Raw genomic sequence first — 9187 nt, forward strand, 5'->3', positions numbered from 1 at the left:
AAAAAATGAACAGAAGCACTTCAGATGTCTGCAGCTGTTCTGTAACTATACTCAATGAAAACACTTATTAAGTGCTTCAATCCTATAAACAGCTTCATTAAATGCAAGAACCGTCTACAGCAAAGATCCCATTTTCTGCTATTTGCAAAAATTTGGTCTACCCTCACGTTAGTTTGTGATTCTTTCCAGTTACTTCCCGCTTTATATCCCTGTAATGCTTGTGCTTTTGGCCTCATTCCAGTGGCAAAATGAGGTATTACTGGGTGTGTGTGTGTGATATAGGCTGGGCTATGCTAATCTGAGCAAGAAGTGCCCAGCAGAGCAGGCATCTCCCTGCCAAGCCCGGGAGAGCAGCCCTATCCCTCCTGGGGGAGCTTTTCTGGCCGCAGGCGGGAGGCATTAAGACCTCAGCAAAACTCGTGCTGGAAGACTTGTCTTACTCCATCAGCATTTTGTCTTCTAAATGGCACAAACAGCTTATTTATGTAGCAAATGCAGAACATCAGGTAGCAATAAGTCCTACCAGAAACATACACAGAATCTCTCTGCAGGCTGAAACCTCAAACTTCCGAGCAGCGAGCTCAAAGTGCAGTGAGGGACTGCAAGGTATCGGCTTCACATGGGCAGTGCCAAAAATTCTCCTGACCATCATTCTTGTTCAAAGCTTGTCCTTTCTGCTCTTGGCTGTCCACTCAGCAAAGACTCTCTCAGCACAAACAGTTCACCCAGTAACATTTTTCTTGTAATAATGTCATGCACCTTGTGTACGATACAAAGTGCTCAGACACAAAGTGATAAGGACATAGAAGAGCTTTAAATGTTCAGGCATTTAAATGCCTTGACTGAAATGGAGCAAGGACACAGTAAGCTTTCCTCTAAGTTTTCTGTATCTCTGGATGGCAAAGAAATTTCAGTTGAAATGCAAGACCCATTATATGCCTGAAGTGTCTTCCTAATCACTGTTCTGTAGTAAGCAATAAAAATAAAGATTTTTTTTAAATATTTCCTTTTATAAAAATATAAATTAATTTACATTTTGTTGTTTAGATTAAGTTTAAAAAAAAAAAAAACTGAAGCATTTTCCATCCAAAATAATTTTAGAAAAATGAGACTGCTTCCAAATGCAGCAGGTAGACTGGCACAAAGACAAATGCATCAGCTCATTCTACTGAGTGACATTCAGTTGATGTCCACAATTGCATCCCATAGCATTGCAAAGATAAAAAGAAAAAAGAAAGAGAGAGTTTCTTAGCTTGAGACAGACCCTTACTTTTATCTATTTCTGACATCCTTATTCTTTGCCCTGCCCACCCATTAACACACACTTTTTAAAGACAGGTAATCTTACTAAGTGTTCATTAGAATAAACCTCTAAGCATCAATTCTTTTCATTTATTCTTTTTGTGGTTTGTGGTTTTTTTGTTTTCTTTGTTTGCTTTTTTTTTAACCTGAAAGTGCAATGCAAGGATTTCATAATTGAGACACTTATGTCTGCTGAGTTTTCACAACACAAATCTTTTCCTTCTTTCAATAGTCAGAAGTGGACAGGAATCCTCACAGCTACAGTGAGAGTGACTCAGCAGTCAGGAGCTGCTTAGTTTTGATGAAATGTTCAGTACCTCTAACTGTAACAGTATTTACCATGAAATAAAAATCAAAATACATTTCTACACATAAATATGCATGTGCAAAACCATCCCCAAATATAAGTATTTGTGTAAAAGAGCCTGGCCTCTTTTTTTTTTTTTTTTAATCATTGTTTGCTAGAGGCTCTGAATATTCTGAAACAGGCAAAAAAACCCACAGTGGGAAACCAAAGAACCATGGCTAACATATTCTTCAGTCCTCAAAGTTCTTGCACCAAAAAGCTGATAATGTTTGAAGAAGTCTGTGATTGAGATTTTCACACCTCCTAATTGCAGAGTCAGTTAAACTGGGCAAGTTTTCATCAATCCCAGATCAGTATCTGAACACCTAGGATTTCCATTATCAACAGATTTTATCCCCCACCAACATAGGATGGTATCTCTCTGGAAGTGTGTGCATGCATAAGTGCAAACATCCTACAGCTGTTGTGGAATTTTTGTGGAACCTTTATTTAACCCCAACAATTATTTTGATAAGTAAAAAACTGCATTATCCATAAATCTGAAGTTGATAGTGCTATCACTATTGAAATGCATTCTTCATTGTAACTCTGAAATTAATAAATACTCCTAGTTACCTATGACACAAAGCAACATTTCAGTTACAAACCTGCAAAGAAATCAACATTTTTAATGCAAAACTGAGGTATTGGTATGTATAACAAGCCTGTACCTCACTACAAAATATTACAGCCTTTGAATCTTAAAGAAACATAAAATCCCCTCCACTTTCCTCAAACACTTCAGTATCCTAATGGAAACACATTGTATCACAGACACAATGCTTAAACTTTTTCCCATCAGTTGGTTTTCATTAGTTATAAAACTTTAGTCTATACACTCCCAGGCCATGCAGGCTTTCCATAGGCTGAACTGTATCATGATGTACCTGAACTGTCAGGATTATGAAACCCTCTCTTGCTCTGAAACAAGTGAATAAAACTTCATTTTCTGGAACACCAAAGGATAAGCATGAGAAACCTTCAGTTTCGTACATTTAAGTCAGTGCATTCATGCATACTTTTGTAATATTACATGCTTCACAATTAGCTTTTTTGATAATCTCATATAAGTAAAAGCTATCTGCAATTGATTATATAGTTGCTTGCTCTGGAAATGCATAAAATATAATTCTAATAGAATTTTTATGTACAATGCTAAAAAGATAATTATCATAAGTCAAAAATTAGAATACAGGTAGTATATAGAAGGAGAAATTTATTGCATCATAGATCAGCTATGGTGGGCTTTTAAAACCTGATTTGCAACAGGTTCCAAAAATAAATGGGGTAACCTCTGTGGGGGCTGTCTGTATTCTCATCAGCTCCTCTAACATTTACATACTTGGGAAGTTTACATACATAGTGGAAATGTGAAGAAAGGAGGTTTGATTCTCTAGCTCTGGCCTCAAGGGAATAAAAAAGTAATCTGACACCTTACTCCAACTTAGACCTCAAAAGGAAAAATTTGTGGCAAACTGACAGAGGAGCCCTAAACCCCAGTTCATACGGAAGCAGATTTTGTAGGAAATCTTTGGATTCTTGCATGAGAACTGCTTTCAGACTTCACATAAACTGGCAGGCAAGTTCAAAAACCATACTTATGTGTACATACACTCCTAGAACTTAAATGAGGTTATCCACACCTTAGACAGGCATAGATGGAAAAAAATGGAACATGTGGAGTCTCCTTCACTGGAGATACTCAAGAACCATCTGGACACAATCCTGTGCCATGTGCTTTGGGATGGCCCTGCTGGGGCAGGGGGCTTGGACCAGATGACCCACTGTGCTCTCTTCCAGCCTTAACCACTGTGATTCTGCAGTGTGACTTGATCTTTGTAAGTTTTCTCAGGCAGGAACTCAATATCTGCAAACATCCAGCATTAAACCAGTGTGAACTAACTAAACCTCTGCTTCTGCTGCTCTGCATAAATTTTTCCCCTCAAGAACATCCAGAGCACCTAACTCACTTCCTGAAGTCCTCCCTTCCACCACCATTGGGTAAAGGGAAGTACATGCTATCATTAATCCAAAACTATACACACCTTCTGGCTGGCCACTGGCAAAAACATATTAGATCATAAGATTTAGATCTTAATATATAATGAATACATAATGATTGAGCTTTGCTCACCTTTTTATTCTGTGCAGAAACTAACTGCTGTTCATCCTTGTCCTCTATCCTGACCAAAAATTTTCATGAACTCAGTTTTGGTACTGCTCTGTTTCTGTCAAATAAGTATGGCTAAAGAATTAAGGTGATACTAAATGAAAGACTTAGGAAAATAAGATAGTCAAAAATCTTGGTCACATAAAGCTTGTGTCTTTAGCAACTATGGCTAAAATCCCTAGACAAACTTTTCCTATGAAGAATTTAAAGTATTTTGACAAAGCACAACCGGATAGGAATGAAAGTCAAATCTTAAAAAGAGGATGATAGGAACTAATTTAGAGAGACCAAATTGTGCAGTTCATATATTGCAGAACATAGCACAGGGGAATATAATAAAAGATACTAGAATTCAAACAGAGTCCTGATGAATGCAACAACACAAAAACAGTGATAGAAATCCACATTGATCAAAACAGCATTCCTCAATTTTGAGAATTTGTAAAAAAGTAAGTTACCAACCACATGTATTACATAAACCTGGGTTGAACCACAACACCAGGCAGAGAAGAAGCATATGTGTAAACATGCAAATCATTTATTACTGATATTTAAATAACTTCCCCCTCTGAAATTCTGCTGTATCAAAGCCAGACAAAATCCACAAACTCCAAAGCTTGCCAATTTATCTCCCACACTTGGATGCAATGCATTTTCAGTAATAATTAACTTCAAAAGCACTGATTTCAGTCACCAATTACTTGAATGTGGACCTAAACTGACAAAGATATCATTCTCACCCTTCACAAAACACGTGAAGCTACAATCTCCATCCCCTCATTGTACAGATTATTTACGAGACTATGGGGACGGTAACACCGAGAAGCCAGAATACAGAAGCCAGACATGGCTCAAAAGGCTTGGGCTCTACTTAAACATCTTCTCTGTAATTGGACTTTTCAGCTCTTTTAAGGATGCTGTGCTAGGCGAAACTCGGTGAAGCAACACTGACATCGAGTGGCTTCGCCTGGGATTTCCCTTCGGCTGTTGCGGGATGCGAGAGCGCTGCTCCCATCTGATGCTGCGCCGTGACACGAGGGGTTTTGAACTGGATAATATTAACTGTATAGTTAATGAACACCGTTAGTTGAAAATCAGTTGTCTGTAGCATCAGAAAAGGTTTACTCCCTAGATTTTCATTGTGTTTACTGGTCAGAAATTTGGGACAGGAGGTCAGCTGATGGATTAGGAAGGTACTGAACCGTGAGAGCTCCTTATGCTCAGGATCAGTCTGCTCTGAGCACACCTAATGAATGGCGAAGGGAGTGTAGAATAGGCAAAAAGAAAAAAATCCATAGTGCAACCATCCTCTTAAACTCTGTTCCTGATGAGATTAGTTGCCTGCTAATAAATTTCCATACAGGTGCTAATGAAATTTAAAAAAAATAAATTACTGGCAAGTTTTATTAGATAATTTTAGCATATATAAAATGACAATAAGAAACATAATAGTGTCCACTTCCTATGAAAAATGTAATTTTTCATTTCCTTTTAAGGTTGTTTCTAGCAGCTGTTTGAAGGTTACCTTCAAATTAGTAAAAGAGCTTATTTTTTTTTTTCTTTTTAAACTGGGTTAAGTGTCACAGAATGGACTAGAAGTAGATTTAAGGACTCTTACACTAGAGAAATCTCTTACACTAGAGAAATGTCTACAGTCAAAATACATAAATCTATATACACAGACACTGCCATTTAACAGAAATATTTTGTGGTAACCCCTTCCCCTTGACACAGATTTGTCTGTGCAAGAGAAATGCTGTTTAAGGTTTCAACATCAAAAACACATGTTGAAAAAATATTTAAATCACAGGCAATGGTTTCTTCATATTATTTCACTTAACCAAACGTTACAACAGAGAGAGCAAACTAGATTTTCTCATTATTGAGTGCACAAGCCAGCCTATCAGCCACACAAATAAAGGAGAACTTTTCAACTTAGGAAACCAAAAAATTCAAACTCAAGTGACCCCTTCTCTTGCATATCTTATTGACCGGTGGGTGCTCAGCAGCCTGTGGAATGGAGTAACCACACCACAGAAGCAGATCCTCACTGGTTTCAGTTCCAGCCTTGACCTCCAGGGAATGAGAGTCAGAGCCTCTGCTCACTCTGGGCATCCTTTCATCCCAAAGCAGTGCATACTGACCCTTTAAGCTCACCTTGAAGAATGCCCATTCTCATGTCTGAGACCCAATCTGTGAGTGCTGAGCCCTGGTCCACCAGAGGCTGTGGGGCACAGATGCAGCTGGGAGGGCTAAACCTGAGCTCCTGTAGGAGAATACAGGGCAGGCAGCTCAGGGGGCAGCTGCAGTGCTGGGTGGGTGCAAGTCGAGTTCCTGGTGTCAGGAGCCCATGGCAAGAGGCCATGAACTGCACAGGGCAGGGGACCTGTGGCACCAGCCAGGTGACCTGACTCTGAGACACAGCAGGAGCCAATGCACCAACAGGAACACCCCAAACTATTGCACACCTAAGGGTAGGTTATAAAAGCTCCTTTATTCAGGCTCCACTTCTTGGCACAAGAGGTTATTCAGTTGTTGCACCATGATGAAATTATTTTAAGGATCCAGAGGTCTAAGACTAATATGGGAAACCTGGGGTTGAGCCAGTTAGAAAACCTGGTTGGGGTATGTGAGTGTGGAGCGTGTAGGGAATCACACAGCGTGCAGGGCACCCATGGGGTCGGTGGGGGTCCTTCTGTGAAGGGTCCTTGGTCCCAGCCCAGGTGATGGGACTGTGGCTGTTTGAGTGACTCCTGGATTGTCAGACAGGAAAGTTTCCTTAACACCTCCCATGACAGGGTTCTGTTTTCCCTGGAATTCAGGTGCAACAGTCTTGTGAGTGAGAGGAACAGCAGATAGGTCTAAAATGTACCTATGTTCAGAAGTGCAGCCCGTCAAGTTCCCATTTACTTGAAGGAACATAATGTCATCAACCACAGAACATTTAGGTGCTCACTTATTATGGTTTGTTTCATGAGAGAACTATTTGGGAAGTAGTATCATGAAACAAGCATTCCTGAAGGACTTTAACTCCAGATAACCTTAGAAGCATAGAATAATTTAAGAGGGGAGGAACACCTGAAGGCCATCTCATCCAAACACTTCCTCAATGAATGGATAACTTCAAAGCCAGATCAAGTTGCTCAGGACCTTGCTCGGGAGGGACAAACTGTTCTTGTGCTTAATCCCCTCACTGCACTCCTCTCTATAAAGGGTTGCATCATCTTGTGGCAGTGGAATGAATACTAAATCACAGATTATCCCAAAATACATAACCTTTCTTCAATACTAAGGTTTTGTTCTGGCAATCTAAAGAGAGAGGATATCACTATCTGGTTAATTAGAAATACTTTGCCTCCAGATTCTTCAGCAGATGAAATCTTTTCTTTTGCATCATGTGATAAAATATCTTATCACACTCTTCTCTCCTGTGCAAAAACCTCTAAGTGCCTCATTCCTACCCTCTCTTACAACAAAGTGTGGTGTTGTTACGTATTTTAGAGTAACACATCAGTCAGTGAAAGCATTAATCAGAAAAATCTGCAATTTTAGAGTGTCCATATACTTCAGTCATTAAATTAATTCCAGCCAGCTGAAACAGATACTTAATTACCTCACTGAGGAAACTAAGTTAACAGTGTATTTATAAATCAGCATATTATTCCAGATCTGTAGGCTGTCATAATATAAATCACAGTGGTAATAGATTTTACAACATATGACAGAAAGTACAGCCATTCAGAAAGGAAAGCCTATGAAGTGTAATAATTAAAATTTAGTATTTAAGTAGCTAATATCTTCCTGTCCCAAGAGACAGCAAACTGACAGGATTCCAGGATCACAGCTGAGCAAATTCCGTGCAGCCTGTGAGAAAGCTAAAATAGTTCTTGAAAAGAAATAATCTAAAAGCATTAATATATCCACACAGCCTTTTCTTACCTCATTTTAATTTAAAATATCTGAAAAGATATTTTATGAGGCCACTGCCTTGTAGTCTGCACACTAAACAGAAACCTTCACATGAAGAATGCATAGTAGATACTGAATAAAAAAAGAGGTTACTCTTCAAACTTGTGATTTTAATGATTTTTCTCCCCAAAGTTGTTGTTTGCCACACTGACTTAATAATCATGAGTGAGTATACAGGAAATCCACTGCTGTCAAATTAAAGACAAAAAGATCTGTACTAATAATAATCCAAATTGTAACATCAGCTTTTACTACTTCCAGAAATAAGCTTGAAAGATATACAGAGACATAAGAACATTAGTTTTCTAAATGATTTCACTACTACAAGACAGTAACCTCAAAAAAGTCACACAACAAACAGCTGCACTGAACTATCTTGCTTACTTCAATAAAAATTCTCATCCTTGCCTGGGACTTAGTGACTATACACACACAAAATACTTGAGTTTGAAAGAATGTATTTTAAACTTTCCCATACATTCATACATAGATTATAAAAATACAATCATTCCAAATTTCAAAAGTATACAAATAATTGAAACAAAATCTCCCAGTATACTTGCCAAGTGCCCTGAAATCAGGAATGTTGCTGCCTCTTCAGCAATTTCTTCCAAAGTGTAGGAACAAAAACAACCCACTGGTACACTGGTGCTGGATAGCTGAGAACACCATGACTCACATGCCAGGTGCTTAAGAATCCATTAAAATGAACTAAAAAAAAAAAAAAAAGAGACTGCTCAATCATGAGTCCATATATTTTATTCAAAATGCCCATTATTCAGCTCCATAGTCCCCAAATCCCAAATCACAGTCCATCTTAATTTGCATAATATTACAGAATTGAGAAGAAAAGCCAACCAAATGCTGCTACTTGTTCATCTTATGCAACATCATTTTATGCTATTTTAAACAATTGATTCTTTTAAAAACTAATTCCATGTATGATCATGCTTGCATGTACTCGACTCTATGACTTGGACAATTTGTTCTAATTATACTTACAACAAAAAAAAATCTCTTCTAGGTGACCTTGAACAATGCATTCTCTCTTTCTAGTTCTGCCTCACGCTAATTAGGATATATTCTTTTCCTCTTCTGATGTGATTGCTAATGACCTCATGGATGAAGAAGAGGCAGTAGTTATGTGCTTTTTTAATTATCAGCTGTTTAGACAATTTAACACTAGTTTAGATGATTTAACAATAGATAATAGCAAATTAGGTAGTCTCAGTAAATATCACAAGGTTTTGAACATGATCCCTTTCCTGGGTCCCTAAGCAATTATCTACATCACACAACATAGTATTTGCTTCTCCTAGGAATATGAACAGGGCACCAACTAGGGGGTGGAGGACAGCTGATAAAGAGGGCTGGCACAGACCATTCTGGGCTGTCTGAGG

The sequence above is a fragment of the Fringilla coelebs genome (genome assembly GCF_963513975.1).
Source record: "Fringilla coelebs genome assembly, chromosome: 1".
Lineage (NCBI taxonomy): Eukaryota > Metazoa > Chordata > Aves > Passeriformes > Fringillidae > Fringilla > Fringilla coelebs.